This window comes from Aotus nancymaae, unplaced genomic scaffold (assembly GCF_030222135.1).
Source record: "Aotus nancymaae isolate 86718 unplaced genomic scaffold, 86718_ANA_hifiasm-v0.15.2.pri h1tg000036l, whole genome shotgun sequence".
In the NCBI taxonomy this organism is placed as follows: domain Eukaryota; kingdom Metazoa; phylum Chordata; class Mammalia; order Primates; family Aotidae; genus Aotus; species Aotus nancymaae.
This window is the reverse complement of record NW_026988450.1, coordinates 67,685,596-67,710,848: the sequence shown is the minus strand read 5'-3', so window position 1 is coordinate 67,710,848 and position 25,253 is coordinate 67,685,596. Positions and strand designations below refer to the sequence as shown.

At 38.4% G+C, this 25,253-nt stretch overlaps 1 non-coding gene across 1 annotated transcript; it reads right to left on the bottom strand.

The window, feature by feature from the left end:
* Positions 1-431: 431 nt before the first annotated feature.
* On the bottom strand, positions 432-552 carry LOC135278166 (small nucleolar RNA SNORA32). The gene has a single exon (XR_010345719.1). It is a non-coding gene; the product is annotated as a small nucleolar RNA SNORA32 (small nucleolar RNA).
* Between the last annotated feature and the right edge of the window lie 24,701 nt (positions 553-25,253).

Genomic DNA, 25,253 nt, shown 5'->3' with positions numbered 1-25,253 from the left:
GCATTCTATTGGCATCTAGTGGGAAGAGGCAAGGTTTATACTGCTAAATATCCTTTTTTTCTTTTTAAATTTCTAGATAACAATTATATAATGTAAGTTTACATTTCTAGAGTTGTTCATATACTGAATATGAATGAGTCTTAGAACCAGCCTCCCTAAGTTAGCTCCACTGTATACAAACCACTTGGTTATTAGCAACCCAGAAAGGTTACAATGTGTATTCACTAGGCAAAGCACTTTTGAAAGAGTCACGAGATCTATGCATGTACTCTGGTCAGGGAAAATTTGAAAGGTAGCTATTGTAAAATCTCATTGATTACCAATGAAATAGCTGTTAGAAAATCACCTGTGGCTTGTATTGTATTTCTATTGAATAGTGCTCATCCAGGTAATGGAAGTAAAACAAGTAACAGTTTAATAAAGGGTTAATAAAATGGTCCCAATAGACTGTTTGCTAGCAAGGTAGCAGATAAAATAGTTAGTGGGAAATTATTTTATGGTCATGTCCACGGCAGATGAGAAATTGCATTCTAAAAGTTTTGGTAATGACCATTTGCTAAACATCCTACAATGTGCAGGGCATTCCCTACAGTAAAGAATGATCTGGCCCGCAGTGACAAGTGTCCAGCTTGGGAAACACTGCTTTACATTCTTGCAGTGGGCACTGTCACTGTTTTATAGTTTGGCCAATCTGATGAGCTTGAAATAGTATCTTGTTGCTTAAATTGTTATTTCATCGAAGTTTAAAATAGTTTTCAAATGTTTATATTAGCAATTCATATTTTCTTATGTTATGAATTTTCTGCTCATATCTTTTGACTACTTTTTTATTGGATTATTTTGCTTTTGATTTTTGTGCGTGTCTGTGTATGAGTTCTTTATATATTTTAAATACTCAATTTTTTGGATACATGCATCACATATATCTTTTCCCAGTCTTGAGCTTGTCTTTTTCTTTATGCTTTTGTTTCTATTTTTTTGGAAATTTACTTTAAATTTTATTGTGACAAATCAACTAATCCATGTGGCTTACGATTTCTTGTATCTCATATCTACAATTTATAGAGCTGTTTTCTTTCTAAAGTTTATTAAGCAGTGCCTGTTATTAGTGCATTTTCACACGGCTATAAATAACTACCTGAGATTTGGTAATTTATAAAGAAAAGAGGTTTAATTGAATCACAGTTCTGCATGGCTTGGGAGGCCTCAGGAAACTTATTATCATGGCGGAAGGTGAAAGGGAAGCAAAGTACATCTTACATGGCAGCAGGAGAGAGATGGGGAGGGGTAACGGCACACATTAAAGCCATCGGCTCTCTTGAAAACTCAGTCACTATCAGGAGAACAGCAAGGGAGAAATCTACCCCTAAGGTCCAATCATCTCCTACCAGGCCCCTCCTCCAACATGTGGGGATTACAATTCACTGTGAGGTTTGGGTGGAGGCACAGAGCCAGACCGTATCAGTGCCTCTCATATTTTAGTTTTCCTTCAACCTGAAATTTATTTTTATGTATATAATAAAGTAGAAATCAGATTTTAAAGATATGGATAATAAAATATCTTGAAAACACTTTTTGGTTATTTTCTTTCCTGTTGATATTTCATTTCCATTTGTTTCCTTGACAGCCCTTTTTCTCATTATTATTTAAAAAATATTTCTCTGTTGTGTCTGCTTCCATCTTTTTGAAAGAGTCTTTCCTTTGCTCTTTCTTTAAATTTTTGCAATTTCTGTGGTTTGCTTTTACTCTTTCTTTCTCTCCTTGTATGCTTATTCTGGATAAATATTACTGCTATGATTTACATCTCTAGTTTAGCTCTGTCTTCTGAAAGACATTCCTACTTGTGCCCCCTGGATATTTCTACCTCAGTGACCACAGATACCCTACAAACAGCATTACCAAAACTAAATTCATTATTTTTCCTCTGCTCCTCTTCCTATTTTCCCATTTTTATGTTGGTTCCATTGACCATCCAGTCATCTAACACTAGGTTCATACAGGAACCATAGATGGTCCTCAATTCAAACTCATAGAACATTTATCCTGTCATATCATTGACTGGCTATCAAGGAATTAGATCCCAGTTTTAGAATTCTGCATTTCCCTCCTCCTAGATTATTAACGTTGATCTTTGTCTTTTGCATTTTGGTTGAAAGCCCCAAAATGAACAGTTCCAATCATTTGCCACTTAAACAAGATGATACTTTCTACCACTGACAAAAGGATTTATTTCTAAATGGTATCATATGTGTCAGCTGAAGGAAAGGTTCCAGTACGTCAGCAGACAGGGCCCCATCCAACACTGCCAATTCTCTGAATTCTGTGTAATTGATTTACATGCAACATTTAACATCTTCAGGTCATCCAAGATTGGGGCTCACTAGCAGATGACCTACAGATCTCTTCCCTCATCCTGTTGTCTCCAGTCAATTTCTTTGTGTGGCTCAATTTTATATACAGTGTTGGACTGTGGCTTAGACTAAAAATGGCACCATGCCAGTTAGTTTCAACATTGAAACATTTGCTCTTTTAACTACTCATAAATGGAGCGTAAGTGGTGAAAAATGAGAATGTAGTGCTTACATTGTCCTGAAGGTGTAACAAGATGATTATGAAGCACTTTGTTCACTGAGAGGCACATGGCAAGTACTTAATAAATTGTTGCAAATATTGTCTTTATTACTGTACCTAAAAACTCTTACTGCTTTTGATTGTGTATCTTACCACTAAACTCATACACTTCTCTAAGATAAACTCTGTGGCTGATTCAGTCCTGTAGCCCCGACAGCCTAGTTTAAAGCCTGACCTATTGGAGGTATTCAATAGTTGGGGATTTAAATGAAATGTAAGTGCCTTATTGAAAATGAGTTTGTAAGATGATTTCCTGGGAGCAGTTTTTAGCAGAATGAGAGAGAATGCATGAGGAGACTGGGTGCATGAGAATGAAAGGGGCACCACCATTGGGGGAAAAAATAGCCAAATGTCTACCATATTGTGTGCATGAACTCTGAGATACTAGACCGTAAGATGCTTTTGATTTATTCTGTACATAGTAGTGGTAGAACTTACTAACAATTTGGAAAAGCAGAGTATATCCCTATCAAACATCATATAGTAAAATGAATTCCAGACAGATTAAACGTGTACATGGAAAAAATACAGCCATCAAATTTTGAAGGAAAATGGGGAGGGATGAATGTGTGAGCTTGGAGCAACATTTTCTAAGCATACTACCAGAAAAAGTAATTGATAAAAGACTTAATCTTATAAAAATAAGAAAAAAACTTGCCCTATTTAAAAATATTAATGAATGAAAGAGGAGAAAAACAAGTTGTAATGCTATTTGCAAAATATATGACTAGGTGTTAATATTCTTAACATGTGAGATACTCTAGTAAGTTAGGATGAAAAATACAGACAAGCCAATCAAAAAATGGACCAAGGGCATAAATATCCATTTCAAAAAAAGATGGACAAATCACCAATACAAATATAAAGAAAGTTACAATCAATAATTTAAAAATTGCCAATTACAATATAATTTTCTGCTTTTTAAGTTGACAAACATTAAAAAAAATCACCAGCAATTTTCCATTTCCAGGGTGCACACTTTGTTATAAGGTGACTAAGCTCTGAAGACCTCATATACAGCATGGTGGCTATAGTTAATAGTAATGTATTGTATGCTTGAAATTCTCTGAAAGAGTATATCTTGAGTATTCTTACCACAATAAAGAGAATGTAACTATATGAGGAGACAGATACGTTAGTTGATTGTGGTAATCATTTCACAAAAATATACATATATCAAACCATCATGCTGTACGCTTAAATATATACGACTTGTGTTTGTCAATTATACTTCCATAAATCTGGGGAAAAGATCACCAGTGTTGATAAAATTTTGGAAGAGGCACTTCTATGTGCCACAGGTCATACATGGGTACCGTCTTTCTGGAAAGCAATTTGACAATATTCATCAAAACCCAAAAATGTGTACTTACGTTTTGTCCCAGGAATTTCAATTCAAGGAATGTATAATTTGTACCCAGAGCTTTAACTGTAAGAACATTAATCAACTTGTGGTTTGTAAGTGGAATTACAATTCTATTACCCAAATGACTGTGCTGGTCATGATGCCATTTGTATTTTAGTTATCTTGGGTCTTACTAAGGTCACTGTGAATCATTACATGACATTCTGGTTTTATATATCAGTACCAAGAACTTGGATAAATTGAGTCTTCCCCTGAGATATATCTGAGTTTAGTGAAAGTAAACATGTTTCTGAGCCTACAAGTCTCAGACTGCAGATGCTGAAACATGGCAAATTTTCTCATGTAATAGATTCCACTTAGAGAGACCTCTTAGGAGACCGCTAGATCCCCCCAGATGACAGATTCCTCTGCTTCTCCATCTTGGCAGCAAGGATAAAAGTTTTCTTGATTATATCTTCTATAGTATATATCAATTTTTTATTGCTATTATAAGATGTCACCATAAACTTAGCAGCTTAGACCAACACCCACATATTAGCTCATTTCTGTAGGTCAAGAGTGTAGGGAAGCTCGGCTGGGTTTCCTCCTTAATGTCCCAAAAGGCAGAAATCAAAGTGTCATCCATGCTGGGCTCTTATCTGGAGGCTGTGAGGAAGAATACATTTCCAAAGGCATTCAGGCTGTTGGCAGAATACAGTTCCTTACAACTGAGGGACTAAGGTCCCTTTCTTTTCTGACTCTCAGCCAAGGTCACTCTCAGCTCCTCAAGGCTGGTCCTTGCAGTGCCCTCATTCCTCTTCAAAGCCAGCAACAGCATAACAAATCCTTTTGGAATATTTTACTTCTGCTACCAGTCAGATAAATACTCCAATTTTAAAAGACTTCTGTGATGAGATTGGGCCTGCTAGGGTAATTTCTCCTTGAACTAACTCAGAGTCAACTGACTGAAAACCTCTAACTATATTAGCAAAATCTCTTTACGTAATTATTTTCACAGTCCTGGGAATTAGGGTGGAAAATCTTGGGCAGGGGGGTGCATTTTGGAATGCTTACTGTAACATAGTGTCTTCATGTAAGTTGCATTACTCTATGACTCTGACTGTTGCTACAAAATAATGATAAAATTATAGAAGGTAGAAATTAATTATGCTATGCAGAGGTTATAAATACTCATCCCTACTATTTGGAATAATGGGACTAGACAGGTATCAAAAGTGTGAGGCTGGCTAGGTGGGAACTGGGGAGAGTTAACACTGGCAGATTATTGCCATGGAGGAAACTGGCTCAGTTTTGCCAGATCTTTTGTATTTCCAATAGATTATATATATATATGTGTGTGTGTGTGTGCGCGCGTGCGCACGCGCATGTGTGTATATATATAGATATATATACTTATACATATATCTTTTATATACATAAAAGATATATATAGAGTCTTCATTTTTAAGAGTTTGTAACTAGTCCATACTTTTAAACACATTGCAAAAATGTTTACAACATATATATATATATATATATATATATATATTAATTTTTTGCGGAGACAGAATCTTGCTCTGTCATCCAGGCTGCAGTGCAGTGGTGCGATCTCAGCTCATTTCAATTTCCTCCTCCCAGGTTCAAGTGATTCTCCAGCCTCAGCCTCCCAAGTACCTGGGACTACAGGCATGTGCCACCATGCTCAGCTAATTTTGTATTTTAAGTAGAGACAGGGTTTCACCATGTTGGCCAGGCTGGTCTCAAACTCCTGACCTTAGGTGATCCACCTGCCTCGGCCTCCCAAAATGTTTACAACATATTTAACAGGCCAATTCCAAATTATATACCACTAGTTTTCAAGCTCTGCTTTGATCTCTCCTCTCTTCCTATTATAGTTCTGTGAAAACCCAAATACAGAGAGGTTAGAGAATGTACTTAAAGTCACATAGCAAATTAGTGACAAAGCTGGAATAGAAGGTAAGTATATTGGCACTCAGAATAGATTTATTTCCCTTGTTATACTAGTTTCTTATTGCTGCTGTAACAAATTGCCACTGACTTAGAGATTTAAAAATACAGCTTTATCTCTTACATTTCTGAAGGTCAGAAGTCCAAAATGAGTCTTAAGAGGCTAATATCAAGGTTCTGATTGGGCTGGATGCTTCTAAGCGCGCTATAGAGAATCCATTCCTGCCTCTTCCAGCTTCCAGAGGCTGCCAGCATTCCTCAGCTCATGGGCATTTCATTCCAATGACTGCTTCCGATATCATATCACCTTTTACTGACTTTATCCTCCTGCCTCCTTGTAAGGACCATGGTGATTATATCAGGCCCATCTAAATAATGCAAGATAATCTCCCTAACTCACAATTCTTAACTTAATAATATCTGCAAAGTCCTTTTTGCCATATAAGGTAGCATATTGACAGGTGCCAGGGATTAGGATGTAGATACTTTGGGTGTGTGTGTGTGTGTGTGGAAATTATTCAGCCCCCCACATTACCCTAAATACCATTGACTAATTTTTAGCTTTCTCATATTCCTCTGCTGTGAATAACACAACTACCCAATCAATCAAGAAAAGCATACTAGACAGCAACTTGCTCTGGCAGTGTGCCCAGCATTTGGGTAGCTTGGGCATAGCCACTCCACCATGGCATTTCTCATTTATTTTCTGTAACTTAAATAGAAATCAGACTTTCAAAATGTTGGTTCTGAATTAAAAAAAAAAATCTATTAAGTAACCATAAATATTTATTTATTTTTGCCTTCTTCCTTCCCATCCCTCAGCTTTATGGTGTGTTGAATATTATTTTATACTCAAAACCATTTTCCTTTTTCTTTTTGGTAAGTATTAAATTTGAGGGTTGAAACAAGGGAAGACACCTCATCAAGAAGTAATGGGTTTACCTTGCAGTCAGGGTAAAAAAATTCTCTCAGAATCAGACTTGCAGGAGTCTCCATCCTTCTTAATCGATTTTACACTTGTACTTTACTTGCAGACACAATAATACTTGATCAAAAACAGAAATGAGAAATCACAAGAATGTGCCTTCAAGTTTTTGAGTGAATCAGCATAAAGTTGTTCCATGGATGTTTTGGCCATTTTTAGGAGGCAATGAAATTCAGTGGAAAAAGCTCAGTCAAATCACTATTGTATTCTGCCTCATGTTCCCATCGGCAAGTTGGGAAGAGCCCTGTTTACCCTTATCTCACCATGTAATTTAAAAACATGAAATGTGTAGACTGATGTTCCTTTATAACTTTAGATAATATTCATGTTTTTCTTTTGCATGGGCTAAGTGTTAGGAGTTCAATTTTACACACCCATCAAATTGAAGTTTTGTGGTCATGTTCGCCTCATTCTTAGCGTTTGCTCAATCTCCTGTTCGCTGAATATCTGACAAGCATTTATTCCTTCAGTAAATACTCATTAAAACGATCCGCTTGGTGTTCCAAAAGATTAAACTAGAAATTTATATGCAACTTAATTATACAATTTAGAAAAGTGCATAAAACTGGACATGGAGCAAACTGTCAGCATAAATAGAGAAAGATGAATTTGGAAAAAGTAGTGAATAATTTGGCAGAAAGGAAACAGGAGGATGGGAAAGTGACAGGGAGTCTAAGACCTTCATTGAATGGTTTTGTATTGTTTCCACTGTATTTGCTACAATAAGAGAAAACCAATGCAGGTAGCCATTTCAAATAATTTATGTTATATTTATATTCAAATTAACAAAAATATTCAATACGAAATTCATTCATCCTATTGTACTTTCCTATTAATACACATGAATAGGAAGTTGAACTTTCCTATTAATAAACATAAGTGTACATATCTTTTCTTTTGGGGTAGGAGTGAAAGGCCTCCGTGCTTAAAGCTCTGGATGGATGAGTGTGATAGATGAATAGTCCTGTAGAAGTAGAAGGGCTCTCATTCTGTCTCTAGTGGCTGGCTAGATTGACACTCTTGGTATGATCAAGAATGTGAGAGATATAGTTGCTTTGACATCCAGAACTTCTGGCCAGAGGTTAAGCATTCATGTGTTAAGAGAGTGTAGGAGAGCATGAACCATGGCTGTGGAAGTGCGTGCTTAGGATTCCTATCTTTTATCGTAGGGAATTCCATTTCTGTGATTGGTTGTCCTAGGGTTGTTGCTGTTCATGCCTTTCCTAGAAGAGGCTCTATGCAAGCTAGCTAACCTCATGTGTTGATCTAGATAAGATTAGTGCACCTATTGACTTTGATATTTCCCACCCATCTGGCCAGCTAATTTTGCTAATATGCAAATTAGTCAATCCCCCTGTGTTGGTGCAGAGAAGATGTGTTGACAGAAATGGAACTTATGAGTCATAATTCATATAGCCATACACTGTATGCAGGGGATTCTAGGCAGCTGGAAAGGTGAAATCAAAGACCTAGACGTGAGGTGGATGAGTTCTGCAGACCTGCCTGAAAGAGCAACTATCTAATTGGAATAGAGCAAGAAAATACGTTGGTGATGGAATATCCTGACGAATCACTTTGATGTGAACCATTTACTCTTTCGCACCTACACATTTTGTTCTATTAGCCAGGGAGGGTAATTCATATCCAGAAGAGTGGGCTGCAGAGAGTTGAGTGGAATAGAAGATTCTCAAAGTAGCACACAGTAGGACCACATCTTTGAACTCTCTTATTTATCGTTACAACTCATCTGAAGTTTTTGTTCTGCTCATTTTTTAGAGAATTTCAATTTGATTCTACCATCAGAATAATGTTTCAAATTACTTGGCATCCATAATCATTGGCATCTCAGGAGTATATATATTTTAAAGCTTTGAGGCAAATAACAGCAAGTAAACATGCAGGCTATCCAGTTAAAACCTCAACATTCCCACTTATTAGTTTTGTGGCATAGAGCAAATGATTTAATCTCTCTAAGCTTCAGTTTCATCATTGGTAAAGTGAGAATGAGTATGATAGTACCTACCTCACAGGAGTATTGGGAGGATCAAAGGAGAAGAGACACTTGGAGAACTAAAAATCCATGTTTTGAATGTAGTAAATACTCAATAATTGTAAATTATTTGTTGTTATTATTATTATCCTAAGGTTTACCATGCCTTCTGGCTTTGTACTATAGTTAAAGAATAAAGACAACTAGGATGTATGATAACTGAACTATCAACCCCACGATAACAAGGCCAAACCCCCACCTTTTCCAAATCACCTACAGAGAATAATGCCACACACACTCTCAGTGGCGCCACAGGACATTGTGTCAGCTGGTGGGGAAAATGTGGTTTCAGGTCTCTCTGGTTCCTATTGGGAGATGGATTACCATGCTAAGGAACTCCTCTGGATTTGTAGGGAATTTCTCTATGGAAAAGCATGCATCTCCTATAGCAGGACATCAAGAGTTGGGGTGAAAAGCAGGCTTTGGCTTTTAAGCAAAGCCTAGAGGCTCTTAACAAGCCTAGAACGGGTGTGTGCCATTATCCTGAGACTTCAAAATGACACTGTGGTGTCTTGGACTTCATCCAAATGTGGCTAACTTTTTCCAAGACCGCCCCATACCATGAGGATAAAATGACCACTTGCCCACCTCTCCACTTTGAATCCTTCTTATGATTCACATGAAACCCAAGGCTGGATTAATCCACTGACCTTCAATATATCCCTCAAAATAACCATGAAGCCTGTAAGGAAATTATAACAATTATCATTTTGAACTGTAGTTGCATATTTACTTGTCAGCATTACATGGGGACCAAGTTTTCTGAGGTCAGTGATTAGCATCTTCTCTATTTCTGGGTCTCCAGGATATACCACAATGCTTGGCATGTAGTAATCACTGAAAACATATTTGTTAAATATATAAAGGAATGAAAGAATACATTACTTCATTTTAAGGTGGCCAGTCTCTAGAGTGGCTCTTGGCATATATAAGGATGATGTTAAGTAACTTTAGTGCCCTCAATTTAAGCAGCAGATGGTATATTTTCAAACAAAAGGCTTTCATTCTTCTCGGATATTTGGGTATATGTCCTGACTGCCACTGGCAGTGAAAGAACAGATTTCAGAGATCATGAAAGCTTTCTCTAATATTTTTCAGGATCATCCAGAAATCTTAGCCTTGAGGGTGCCTGGAGCATGTACTGAGGCTGCCTATCGGGTAATTTGTCCCCATGACGTCCAGATTTTCCTTGCTTGAGGCAACAGCTTGAGAAAGCGAGAGTAAAACATTGACAGGGAATTGACATTCTCAGGAGTGATGTGGATTTTGAGAAGAGAAGATTCTTTAAGGAGATCACCTTGTGAAGAAGGAATACCAAAAACCATAAATGGGAGAGAAGGAAATAAGATAAATTAACTTTTTGGTGCAAAGATTCATTTAATATGTAGAAAATAGAACCATAGAAGGCTAGAGCTATCCGAAAGCTTTGAGAAAATTTTATTGTCAATCGTTCATTCTCCAAATCAGGGGACCATGGCCAGGTTGTTTAAGCAGCTTGTCCAGAGTGACACAGGGAATTAGTGTGGAGCCAGGATTGTAAACCGGGTGCCTGGTTTCTAGCCTATGCTCTTTCCACTCTTCGAGCTGGCTGCCTAGCCCGAGTGCAGAAGGAGAAACCGTTCCTGGGGTTATTTGGAAGAGCATTTGTCATCTGGCTGCCATACTCCTGGGAGAGCCAGACCACTTGATGGTGGAAAAAGAGGATGGAAATGCAAAATGCTAAGATGGAACTGCAGATTTTATATGGAAAACATGAACCAACTATGGTTTGAAATATTAAAAATAGGTTAAATTCAATTTAAATTCTATTGGACACTGACTTTGAGGCTATAAACAAAATGTCTGGAAAAATTTATACAGCTACCTCCCTTTTTGCTGCATTAAGCAAATTAAAAGGACTGTCTCTATCCTCTAGCAACTTATTTAAAGGTTGAAAACAGTAACCTTAATAAAGAAAAGGGTACAAAGCATAGAACAAAGATTACTCTTATCTCTGGTCTTACCCCCTGTGACACAGAACAAACAGCTCTGGGTTAGAAATGAAAGAACTGGATTCTAGTCCTGTTTAAGTCATGACTTTGTTCAATTCACCAACATCACTCTGGAGTTCAGCTTATTTATCTGTAAAATGAGGAGATTAGACTAGATGTCACTAACAGTCTCATTCAAATTTACCATTCTAAGATATACTTTCTTAGTCTGCTTGAGCTGCTGTAACAAAATATAGATGGTCTTTGACTTACTATGGCCGGACTCGGGATTTTTTGACTTAACAATGGTGCCAAAGTGATATATATTCGGTAGAAACTGTACTTTGAATTCTGTTTCTTACTTTCAGTATCGTATTCAATGAATTACATGAGATAGTCAACGCTTCATTATAAAATAGGCTTTGTGTTAGATGATTTTGCTAATCACGAGCTAATGTAAGTGTTCTGAGAACAATTAAGGTAGGCTAGGCTAAGCTATAATGTTTGGTAAGCTAGGTGTATTAAATACATTTAAACTTGCGGTATTTTCAACTTATGATGGTTTTATTGTGATGTAACCTGTCCAGATAAACCTATTATTGCAAGCTGAGTAACACCTGTGTTACAGACCGTGTAGCCTAAGCAACAGAAATTCATTTCCCATAGTTCTGGAGGCTTGGAAGTCCAAGATCAAGGTGCCAGTTTTGGTTTCTGGCAAAGGTCCTCCTCCTGGTTTGTAAATGAGTTCTTCTTTTATTTTTTCTAACTTTAGTTTTAGATTCAGGTTTACATGTGCAGGTTTGTTAAATAGGTAAATTGCATGTCATAGGGGTTTGAGGTACAGATTATTTCATCACTCAGATAATCAGCATATTACCTGATAGGTAGTTTGTTGATCCTCACCCTCTTCCCACCCTCCACTCTCAAGTAGGCCCTTGTGTCTGTTGTTTCCTTCTTTGTGGATAAAATGTTTAGTTCCCATTTATAAGTGAGAACATACAGTATTTGGTTTTCTGTTCCTGTGTTAGTTTGCTTAGGATAATAGACTTCAGCTCCATCCATGTTTCTGCAAAGGACATGATTCTGGGTGTATAGTATTCCATGGCGTATATGTACAACATTTTCTATATCCAGTCTATATCCTTACAGAGTGGAGAGAGAGATCATCTCTCTGTTGTATCTTCATAAGGGCTCCGATCCTATCATGAAAGTTTTCCCCTTATGACCTAATTACCTCCTAAATTTCCCACCTCCAAGTATCATCACATTGAGGATTGGGGCTTCAATTTAGGAATTTGTGGGAGGGGAGACACAGACATTTAGTCCACAGCATCTTTTTGTGTTTGTTTTTTGTGTGAAATAGAGCACACATGGTCATCTCTTCACTCCTAATTTGTGTCCGCTAGAGTGCAAGGAGTTGTGCGTACTATAGTGAAGAAGAAAGACCTCTGTGACTCCATGGAGCTTACATTCAAGTCAGAGAGATAAGCAGTAAGCAGAAAACAATAAGTAGATAACTTCTAGATGTAACTGTACTTATATGTCTATTTAAGCCTTCTCTACCATAAGTAATTAATAAAACTAGTAAGAGAAGCTAAGCTGGGTTAGAGAATAAATGTCAGGGGTGGAAATCTAGGAATCAGGTTTATAGAAGTCCTCAGGCCTCAATACAGACATCTAAGTAGCAATAGGAAGAATGTCTCTAGTAGAGAAAAAGACATGTGCAAAGGTCTCGAGGCCAGGAAGAGCTTACTATGGTTGAGGACCTGACAGAAGGTGATTGTGACTGGGAGCTATCCATCAAGGGAAAAGGAGGCATGGAATGAAAGCAAAAGGCAAGTCATACAGCTTCATGAAGGCCATGGTAGTACAGTGGGGAGCTACAGGAAGCTGTAAAATGATGTAACTCATGCATAAAAAATTACCTTCAATTTTGTGTAGAGAGAATGTATTGGAGAGCTGAGATGTAAAAGGGAGACTGAAAAGGGGTAGTTGTAGCAGTTTAGTTAAGAGAGAGGGTGACTTGGATGAGAATTGCACAGCAACAATGAAGAGGATGAAATAGATTTATTAGCAGGTAGTGGGTGGAGGAAAAGAGAAATCAAGGTCAAGGATGATTTGAGTATCAGGGTGGATGGTGGTGCCATTAACTTGGAGGCGGAAGGCTGGAGGAAAAAGAAGATTCGGGTAGAGACAGAAATCAGCAGCTCTGTTTGTCCTTGTCAACTTTGCCCTGCCTCTTAGACCCATGCATGAACATACCAAGTAGGCCATTGGTTACTTGAGTCTAAAGATCATAATAATGACCTGGGCTGAAGCAGTACGCATTTTCAGAATTGTCAGAATATAGGTTAGACTCAATGACATGTGAGTACTTAGAGAAAGAGTGAAAGTAAGGAAGAATGCCAAGGAATTGTGGCATAAGCAGGGGAATCCACTGCAAAGGCTGAGGGGTGGTCCATGTGGTAGCAGGAGGACTAGATGTCACATTAGCAATAAGAGGTGTGGCAAGAAGGGAGGAATCAGTGTTGCAGAACTTTCTCCTCAGTTCAGCTAAAATCGGCTTCTTGTCACAGGACGAGGAAAGATCAGGCTCGCAGACACATAGAAGGGTGAGGAGGAGAATTTATTGGGCAAAAAGGAAAAAGGAAAAACAGCTCTCAGCAAAGCTAGAGGGAGTCTTGCCAGCAGGCTCCTCCCTCACAGATTGGACACCAGGCTGCCACACAGAAACTAAAGAGGCCAGGATCTTTCCCTCTTCCTGTGGCTCCACCCCCTTTCCCAGTGCGCAGGTGGGCATTATTCAGAAAGAATCAGTTGGGAAAGGGCGGGCTTCATCTGGACCCACAATCTGGTTTTTCAGCCTTCAGACTGTTTTAGCCTTGAAAGTGGGGTTTCACTGGGGATCTTTGGCTGTCTCCTGTCTCTATCATCAGCTGGGTTAAAAACTGTTAGCAAGTTGAATGTAGACCCCAAAGTGTCATTCAACTTGGAAACAGAAATAATTGTGATCTTTATAAGAGTTTTTGTTTTTTTCTTTTATAATAGAGGTGTCATGAAAACTACATTAACATGAAGTTTTGTTGTAAAGATCAACAGAGAAGTAATATAGTAACTAGAAATGCTTGTAGAACCAAAGGGAGATAATATTTTAGGCTGAGGCTGGCACATCACCTGAGGTCAGGAGTTCAAGACCAGCCTGACCAACATGGAGAAACCCTGCCTCTATTTAAAAAATACAAAATAAGCCAGGCATGGTGGTACATGCCTGTAATCCCAGCTACTTGGGAGGCTGAGGCAGGAGAATTGCTTGAACCCATGAGGTGGAGGTTGCTGTGAGCTGAGATTGCACCATTGCACTCCAGCCTGGGCAACAAGAGCAAAAGTCCATCTCAAAAAAAAAAAAAAAAAAAGTCATAAGACCCTGAAGCATATAATACAACTGGTTGTCAATAATCTGCTAAGTAATGAGAGATAAATAATGTAGTACAGGGATTGACAAACTATGGCTTGTGGGCCAAATTCGGTCTGCTGACTATTTTTGTAAACTGTTAATGGCCTGTGAGCTAAGAATAGTTTTCACATTTGTAAGTGGTTAACAATTTTCTTAGAAAATTTTATTGGTGTGAAAATTATATGAAGTTCACATTTTGGTGTACATAAATGAGCTTTATTTGGACACAGACCTCTTTGCTTATGTATTATCTATAATTGCTTTCCTGCTATGATGGCAGAGTTCTGAGATAGCGACAGAGACTGAATGGCCAGCAAAGTCTGAAATATTTACTATCTGGTCTTTTACAGGAAATGTTTGTTGACCTCTGATGTGGAAGAAAACAAATATATTGTGAGACCATCTTGAAAAGGGAATGAGGCAGAGTCCCAAAGGACAGAGGTAGGCTAGAAAGACATCGAACCTGAGTATACACGATATACAAGGTATCTTGAATTTGGCGACTGTGAGACAACATCATTCTTCTTTGATGCCTCTGTTTTCTCAGTGAAAAGGAGGTGATCTGAAATAGGAGTGGAGTCACCCTGGAAGTCTGACCTAAGCCTTCTTGTCTTTAAGAAAGAATTGTCACAACAACACAGAGATTAAGATATAAAATTCATGACTTTCAAGTTTTTGTAGTGAAGTAGGATCAAATATCTCTAAACTTGAAACAATTATCTGAGCTGGGGAAGAAAAGAGAAACTCTGAGAGGAACCAAATGAGTTTGATGTTGTTGTTTCTCTGAAGGGCTCTGCCCCTGGGATTATTCAGAAAGAGAGGGACGCCAGACCCCTGGAGTGATTTGGGACATCTTCAAATAAAAGATAAATTCACATGATTTTTCTCTTTGAACCCGAGGAATCAACAGACTTGTGGATATTTTTCCAAGTGATTATGACACAAAAACAGTAGAGGAGATGTGGATGCTTGGTGGGCAGGGCAGAGAGACTGGGACAGTCCTTCTGAATTCTCCACAGATATGGAATACTGTGGTGGGAAATCCAGTTGTGCCAAGGGCTGTCGTAGTCAGGACAGCAGCCGTGAGTAAAAGCAAGTGCCATGTGTACAGGCACTAGGCAGCAGTGACAGCAAGGAGGACAGAGGGCAGCCAAAGAGGTCTGAGGACAACCCCTAATCAAACAGCGTTGTGTAAATCTTAGTGGAAGTGTGCAGAGTCGCTGATGACTTAGAATAAAGTGTCTTACTCTCCTAATCAAACAGGATGAGATAGATTTATTAGCATGTAGTGCGTGGGGGAAAAGAGAAATCAAGGTCAAGGATGATTTGAGTATCAGGGTGGATGGTGGTGCCATTAACTTGGAGGTGGAAGGCTGGAGGAAAAAGAAGATTCGGGTAGAGACAGAAATCAGCAGCTCTGTTTGTCCTTGTCATCTTTGCGCTGGCTCTTAGACACATGCATGAGTAGGCCATTGGTTACTTGAGTCTAAAGATCGTAATAATGGCCTGGGCTGAAGCAGTACACATTTTCAGAATTGTGAGAATGAATATAGGTTAGAATCAATGACATGTGAGTACTTAGAGAAAGAGTGAAAGTAAGGAAGAATGCCAAGGAATTGTGGCATAAGCAGGGGAATCCACTGCAAAGGCTGAGGGGTGGTCCATGTGGTAGCAGGAGGACTAGATGTCACATTAGCAATAAGAGGTGTGGCAAGAAGGGAGGAGTCAGTGTTGCAGAACTTTCTCCTCAGTTCAGTTAAAACCTGGTTCTTGTTTCAGGATGAGGAAAGATCAGGCCCGCGGACACATAGAAGGGTGAGGAGGAGAATTTATTGGGCAAAAAGGAAAAAGGAAAAACAGCTCTCAGCAAAGTGAGAGGGAGTCTTGCCAGCAGGCTCCCGCATCACAGATTGGACACCAGGCCACCACACAGAAACTACCTGCTCACTTCCACTAAGGGTTGTGTAAATCTTAGTGGAAGTGAGCAGGGTCGCTGATGACTTGGAATAAAGTGTCTTATTCTGGATGCTAAATGACTTCTAGGGTCTCCTAATTCTTAGGAGCCCCACGAAGTCAGGGAGGTGTTGAAACATAAATTGGCTGAGTTTACTTGTAATTGACTGAGAAAAACTTTAAGTGACTGAATTTCCCTTGAAATTGCAAAACTCAATTTCTGCTCTAGGTGCCATAGGAGTTTTGGACAGAAACTAGGAAAAATACTTACATTTTTTGCATACTTGAGATTTGTGGTTTGAAAATTGAAAATCTTGAGTTTAAAGAGAGAAAGTAGAGAGTTTAAAATGATCAGTTATTTTCTCTGAAAGGGGAAAATATTTTTACCATATAAATACTTTCTTCCTCCTGATACACCAAGTTTACTTCCATAATCATGATTATCATGTATAAGGGTTGAATATGATGCCAACAGTTATATGCATATTTCATTTGTGTCCCATATTATTCTATCAGGTATAAGGAATTATGCTTATTTCGTAGATGAAAAAAACAAAGGTCTGGAATATGTTAAATAATTTGCCAAATGTCACAAGGCAGAATTCCAAACCGTTTCTTTCTAACCTCTCTTTCCAGCTTTCATCTCACCCAACCAATAACTAATGGTAATTGCTTCTATTTAGCAAGACTTCCTTTTGACAGTGACTGAGCCGATTGTTCTAAATATTTAATTTCCCTTAGTCCTTAAAAAAAGTTCATGCTTTTTGATATGATTTATTCCAAATCACTACTTGGATGATTTGAAATAAATTACCTAACTGAGCCAACTAGTAAGTACTAGAAGCAAGATTTAAACATAAGTCTGTCTGTCTCAAAAGCTCGTATTCTATTCTTAATTACATTAACACTCTTCTGCCAGTCAGACACCTGAATCTACCACTCTCAGGAAACCTTTCTTAGGAAACTGAAGAAGTGATGATTATGCCCTTTTTTTCTTTCTGTTAACTTCAAGGACATATGTATTAGCTATTCACACAATCCATGGCCCCTTCTTCTTGGGTATGGTGTTGTGTAGTGGGAATGGAAGTGATGGGTGCCATTTCTAGGCTTGGTGCATTGATTCCCTGATGCCTTGCACCATGCCCTTCCTCCTGGATCTGGCTGCATACAGGTGCAGAGTGGACCTTAGGGGATAGTAGAGCAACAGGATGGAGGCGTCTGGAGTCCCTGAATAACAGCTTGAAGGAGAAGCACTTCCAGAGAACTGATACCTGCTCAGGACTGTGGGGGAAAAGCTTCTACTGTACTGAATGAACCATGATTCTATTTTGGTATAGTTGATATTTGCTATAGCATCTTAGTTTATTCTAAAGAATATAATGGAAAAGGACATGCAGGAAAAAGGTAACCAATAGAAAGTAGTGGAGATATATTAAAATCAGATGAAAAGCATTATTGAGAGATTACTATTAGCCCACTGCAATGACATGCATTTTACGAAGAACACTCTGGCTGTAATGTGTTTTGGCTGGGAGCAAGCCCAGAACAAAATTGGGAGTAGGAAGAGCAATTAAGAAGCTATAGTAGCAACCCATAAAAATGATGGGGACTGATCTAGAATGGTAAAATATTGAGTTAACAGATTTTAGTTATTTTAAGTTTGGAAAATCAATAGAACTTTACAGAGTTGATTATATGTGACTGAGAAAGGGGAAAGGGGAGGACTCAAGGATGAGACCTGTGTTTCTAGCTGGATGATGGTGATGCCATTTACAGATATACGTACTATAGAAGAAAGGGTGGGTGGAGTGGTGATGAAAAGTTTGATTTTTAATATGTTGTCAAGAGGAACTTGGGGGAGGGTTGACCAAACAGATTTGGAGCTCAGGAGAGAGAAGCTGAAAGTCTAGCTTTAGAATCAATGAGTGTTTAGCTGGTAATACCAAGAAAGTAGATGAGTTTTTTTTTTTTTTTGTATTTCACATAATAAATGAGATGTAATTGCTCCTCACAATTCCCACTCTTGCTGTGGACTCACCAGAACTTAGAACTAAAACATCTCCACTATCCCCACTTCTCCCAAGAAAATTGAGTCGGTCTGAATTCTCCTTATCTCCAAGGGCCAGTGAACTCTGTGTGTGTGTGCCTGTGTGCGTGCATGTGTGTGCATACATGTGTGTGTGCATGTGTCCATGAGTGCATGTGTGTGTAAGCACATTCATGCAAGTGTAGGCTTGTTCATGTACAAGTCTCTCAGTATTTTGAGGCTCCATTGTCAGAGACAAAATGAGGAAGCAGGCTGTGGTTTTCCTGGATTGAAACAGAGCCCAGTCTAAACTAGATAGATAGTTTCACCAGACTGCAAATGTGAACAAAGGGTAATGAATTGGATAATTCCTGCTCATAATAAAACTCTGAAGAAGGATCTTTGGTGTAGGGGACTTATGCTGGTACCAGGAGAGACTTGGCACCAAGCTCCAGGACTTTGGGAGCCTCCTCCGTATCTGAAGGTGACACGAAGAACATGATGCTGCTAGCAAAAGCTGTGCATATTTGAGTGGATGACAGTCTTAGGACATAAACAGTCACAATGGCTACCACTTTGTTACTGAAAATGAGATGCCTCTGTCACAGTCTTCCTTGACAATGTAAGTCTGGGTTCTAGTACCCACAAAGAGTAGGGTAGAGGACATCCAGAATTGATCCTAAAGATTTTGCTCCTCTTAGTAAGTGGATGCTTAAACCAGATTTAATTTACCTTAATGGGAGTAGGGGATACAGTGACATTTATTTTACCTATATTATTAATAGAACATCTGTTACTACAGATAAGTGACCTAGGGACGAAGAGGTTTAATAACCCTTTTCTAAAATCACATAAGCCATTCTTCTGCCTTCTAAATCCAGGTCGTTGTTGTTTTTTTCACTAAGATGGGGTGATAGAAAATTCAGAGCTTCTAATCCCTGGTACCCTCATCTTTGCTCTACACCACTTCTTACAAAAGCAGGTTACCTTTGACTCTAACAGGTGTGGTCACTGGAGGATGTAGGAGAGTGATGTGCAAAGATGATGCCTCCATGATCAGAAGACATTCTCATAAGGATTCATTCAGAATGAAATTGGATTCTATTCTGTAGTGTTATATTTCTGATCCACAATACTGATGTTTGCCAAAATTAGCCTCCCCTCATTCTTGTTACCTTTAATGGCTAGTTTATTTCAGCTCAACATACAGTATCAACATGGACCAGAATGATTCATGAGAATGGAAGTGTAGCTGTATTCAAAGGTGTTCTGGGTGACCTGAGTTTCATAAGCTGCTCCATCAAAGCAAACCCTGGTTCCCTGGGTTTTAGTGATGCTCTCATCTGCCAGAGACTGACTGGAATATGCAGTCACTCATGGTGAAAGGGAAACATGTTTCTCATTCAGCAAGTATGTGGTTCCATCCACAGAGTTTACAGCACGGTTGTATTTGAAGTTCAGTCCTAGAACTTTGTGGCAGTAAAAATGGTTGTGATTTATAGGAAAATGTCACTCGGCCATCTCCACTATAAAAGCCTTTTATAACTCTCATCGAATATAAATCAGGATGTATGCAGCCAACAAAATGATGGTTTTGGCATAACGTTTTCAGGACAAAAAGAAATGGCCTAGAATTGTCTTGGCTTTTTACTGAGGACAAATATTACAGGAATTTATTGCTGGTCCAAAATCAATATTCTTGTCTTTAAAAATAGATATGAGTAAATTTATGTCTTGGTGGAATTCCAATTACAGAAATTAATTAAAGCAGTCACCACAGAGTTCACCCACAAATACCAAGGATGCCACACCTTTTTTTTTTTTTAGTTTTTAGTTTTCGTTAAACCATATTCTAAGATACATAACTCAAGCTTTAAGCTGTATTTCTTTCTAATGGGGGTGGATAAGGATGGGCCTCACAAAGGATTGATTCATACTTGCTAAATTTCATCTTGGAAATACAAAAGAAGCTTCATACTATACTCTTCTCCAAATGTCAACAAGATGTGAAAAATGTATGATCAAAAGAAACCTGGATTTGAAGTGATAGCTCCCATTTTCTCATGTATTTTTGCATCTCAGAATACTCAAGGTAGAGACCAGCATAAAGAAGTGAGGGCCAGGCGTGGTAGCTCACGCCTGTAATCTCCACTTTGGGAGGCTGAGGCAGGTGGATCACCTGAGGTCAGGAGTTCAAGACCAGCCTGGCCAACATGGCAAAACCCCGTCTCTACTCAAATACAAAAATTAGCCGGGCATGGGCCTGTAATCCCAGCTACTCGGGAAACTGAGGCAGGAGAATCACTTGAACCCGGGGGGCAGAGGTTGCAGTGAGCTGAGATGACGCCACTGCTTTCGAGCCTAGGAGACAGAGCAAGACTTTGTCTCAAGAAATATTAATAATAAAAAGAAGTGAAGATTGAGGGAATCCACAATCCTATGCGAGTCTGGAAAGAACATCCAGCTGTATGGCAGGGAAGGAGGAGGAGGTAAAAGATGCTTATGTGACTGCCTTGGGTGTGGAAAAAGAATGTTTAGACAAATTAGGAAGAATGATCTCTAGAAGGCTATTAAGAAGGTGCTCAGAAAGCAAATAAGGTAAGTTAAAAAAATTTTGGCTTTTCTTTTTTCAAGCAACTAACCTCACTCCCCTTCCTCCCATCACCCCAGCACTTACCTCTCCATATCTCACCTGAAACGTTGTGAGAGGCAATGTACAGCAACTTGGGCTCTCTGTTGGGCAACTTAGAAGTCCTACTACTGGCGTGAAGTGAAGGGCAGTCAATATGAGAACTTTTCGGAACTGTTGAAGGAATCAGAAATGTTCATCCTAGACAAAGGAAGTCCCCAGGGACCATGGTGCCTGTTGTGTAGAAAAGGAAATATACCTGTTGTGTGAGGGCTCAATAGTTTGATGTAGTATTAATAGAAAGATCTCACATTCATTTATTCCACAAAATGTGTATTAAGCGTTATATGCCAGGCAGAGTTTTAGGCCCTGAAAAGAGAGAGAGAGAGAGAGAGAGAGAGAGAGAGAGAGAGAGAGAGACAGACAGAGAGAGAGGTTTTGATTTAATATAAAGTACAGCATTCTTCCAATCTCTTTTTTTTTATTTTTAAATTTGGCACAGGACCTCACTCTGTCACCAAGTCTAGAGTGCAGTGGTGCAATCTTGGCTCATTGCAACCTCTGCCTCCCAAGTTCCAGCCATTCTCCCACCTCAGACTCCCCAGTAGCTGGGACTACAGGTTTGCGCCACCATACCAGACAAATTTTTGTGTTTTTTTGGTAGAGAAGGGGTTTCAGCATGTTGACCAGACTGGGCTCGAACTCCTGACCTCAAGTGATCCTCCCACCTTAGCCTCCCAAAGTGCTGGGATTACAAGCATGAGCCACCATGCCCCACCTATTCTCCTCATTTCTTAATCAATATTATTGATTCTAGATAGTATTCTAAAAAAATCATTTCACCTATGGTTCTACTGCTCCTTTCATTGGCCTGTGTTTCCTCTCAGTCTTTGCTCACATAGACAGAAAATCTCTATTATAGTTATAAGGACCAGACATAATTTTATTCTACTTTAAAAATTTAAAAATGGGCCAATAGCTTCCTAAGAGTATAAGGTATAAGTTTTTGGTGATGCACTGGGCTGACCTACAAACCAGTGAGTTTTCTATCCTTGGGGTCTTGAAAGAAGAATCCAAGTGATTACTTGGAAGTTATTCAAATATTTATAGCAAGGCTGTAGCGATGGTTTTGAGATGACACTAAAAGAAGGATAATATTATGAAAAGAGGCCTAGTGACTCAGAGGTCTGGTGTTAGTGTGTATAAAGGGGTTTAATATTGAAGCAGTATTTGAAGCTCATATTCCTCCCTTCTGCAGCTGTCTAATACTTTCTCCTAGTTCGTGTTTCCATAATTTTTGAATAATTGTTTTCTTTTTTTTCTAGTTATCTTCTGAAAAATATTATAGCTTTTTCTTCCTAACAACTCTCTGATAAGGAGGAACACTTCTCATGTAGAAAATTCAGTGCACTGTGGATGTCCCAAGTATCCTATCATCTTTATGGTATTAGGATAAGGATCTCCAAGGAAGACAATACTTCTAGATAAAATGGCGCTAGGATCCTATTTCTCTGCCCTATTGTTAAGAATCATGGACAAGAAGAGGGAAATTGAGGATAGAGTCGGTGATATATAGTATATTAGTAAGATATATAAAATCTTTGTAGAAATTCCTCTGAGTTGAGCTTGAGACCTGTGACCTCTGTGACAGTAAAATTATACAAGCTGCATAATACTTGACTCTCTTTTAAATTATCCCAGGATTTTGAAGTATTACAACACAGATTCTGGTATCAATGATATTATCAAATGAGACATATTATCAAATGAATTATGTTTAACTTTTCCAATGTATAAAAAAGCATATAAGAAAAAATAGGGTTAGATATTGGGAAAAAATCAGAATCACAGGACTTTTTCCTCCCTATGTTAAAAAAAAATTAAAAAACAACAGAAAGTATTCATGTAGATACACACGTGCTCTAATTTTCCAAATGTGATGGTAAAGAAAGAAACAGAAGATTTTGATGAGGCTCAATTATTAACTTCTGACAATGTCCAATTGCCAGAAACAGTATGGTAAAAGAAGATTAATGGACAAAATCTTGAGATTTTGTATTAACAACTGCCCCTTCCATTACCTTCCCACATACTCAGTAATTTGGAAGGAAATGAACTCAGGGGGAAAGTCAATGAAGAAAAAAGTAAGAAGAGAATTTTCTGTGAACTACCACATCAACTCAGAATCTTAGAAGAGGCAGAAAAACCAGCCTAGGCTCACTGTATTCTAAAGCCCTAGGCTAAAGAAAGAAAGTGAATCCAGAAGGAGTGCACAGATTAGGTGATCTTGGGTCCCTGGACACTTGACAGAAATCTATGAAGAAAAAGAAGCATTTGGGCTCTTCCACAAAGGTTTTTAGCATGGGACCAGCAGAAGAAATCCACCTCCATCCAGACCCTGAAGCTACAAAAAGCTAGACAGAAGAGTAGGCATCCTGCTCCTTGGATGTAGCTAAGAGATGGAAACAAACAGGTCTTAAATAAGAAGAGAGAGCTGTCTTAAAAATAATTTACCTTCAATAGAAATTATGGTTAGAGTGTCATCTGCACATCTTAAAGAGGAGATTTTTAAAGAAATGCTTGGCAATAATGCAAACATACTACCAGAAAGAAATGGAGGACAGAGGGAAAAAAGGAGAGGAGGAAGGAAGAAAGGAAGGAAGGAAGAAAGGAAGGAAGGAAGGAGGGAGGGAGGGAAGGAAGGAAGGAGGGAAGGAAGGAAGGCGTGAAAGAAGGAAGATAATGGAGGCTGGAAAAAGGGAAAGAGGGAGAGAGAAAAAAATAGAGAAGAAAAGAAAAAAAAGAGAGAAAAGAGAATGCAGGCAGGAAGGATATAAAAAGGTAGGCAAAGATACCAGTCTGGAGGAAAGCATAAATAAATAAAAAGGAGAAAATTCTCTGTGACTAGTTAATAAAAATATAAATTTCACAAACCCTGAACTCAAAGATTGAATGTTGAAAGAGTAAATGTTTGCAGAACTGAAAACCAGCAGGATTATTAGTTGTGTGGTATGAATAGGTAGCAGAAGATAAATGAAAATCTTAATCACTTTAGAGTCCATGCCATTGTCATTACATTAATTATGAAACATATGAATAAAAAGTGCAGAATGTATGATTATCAAATGTTCTGCCATCCCAATGTGGCAAGGAGTAGATGTGAATACATTAGATGTCACAGTCAAGGATCCAAAACTAGAAAATCTAAATAAAAAGATGATAAATGTGATGTACTAAACTTTGGTTTGAAAAGATCAAATACGAACTTAAAAACTAAGTGACATAATTTCTCAAAAGTTTAACAGGCAATGGCAACCTCAGTATGATTTAAGTTTAATACAATGTCTTGGAAAGCTAAAACCATCTTGTTTTTCTTTGTTGAAGGATCCATTTACAGAAGAGGGATATAAAAATACAATTGAATTTTGCAGGGTTAAGATCACATCTGGAACGTAGGATTTCCTTCTGCACACTACACATTTACAGGGGTATTGACAAATGAAATATACCCAGGTGTTTCCTGGTATGGTAAAGCATCTGGGAAATGAAAGAAAGAACTGAGTCTATTTAGCATGAGTTAAGTAGTGACGTTGGAGTTGTCATCAAATAATTGAAGAAAAGACAGATGGAAGAAGAATAATACCTATGTTGTTCCAGATGCCTGAACCTATGCTGTAGGATGAGGAATATAATTTAGGTTCAATATAAGGAAGCTTTTTCTATAAAGTTTCATATTATCCAAAGATAGAATTTCCTTTTGAGATGTCTTCGTCATTGGATGTGTTCAAGAAGACGAATTACAGTTTCACTGGGTCTGTTGTCAAAATGATTACTGCAATCTTTGGAAGATCAAACTACATGGTATCTAAGTTTCCTTCAATGCTATTGTTATTGTTATAATAATAGTTCTATATGTGAGCTTTGTGGTCAGAAATCCTGTGTTTCAAGGTCTGAGTCTATTTGGAGGAGCAGAACATGATATGGATGACCCTTTGCAAAGGGGCTTTAATTTACACAATGGCAGTATCATTGTTGGTAGAGATCACAACATTTGACTGAATGCCAAATTTCCTAGACCGTTGATCTGCAGGTTTTTACATAAAGAAATTGTCTTAATTTTCTTGTGGTTCTTTGGGAATGAAAGTATATAGGCAGGTGGTGACATCAACGAGAATAGTGGGTATGTAGGAAAGAAATTTGCTACTATTTTTCAATCATAACCATGGGAGAGTTGTTATTGAA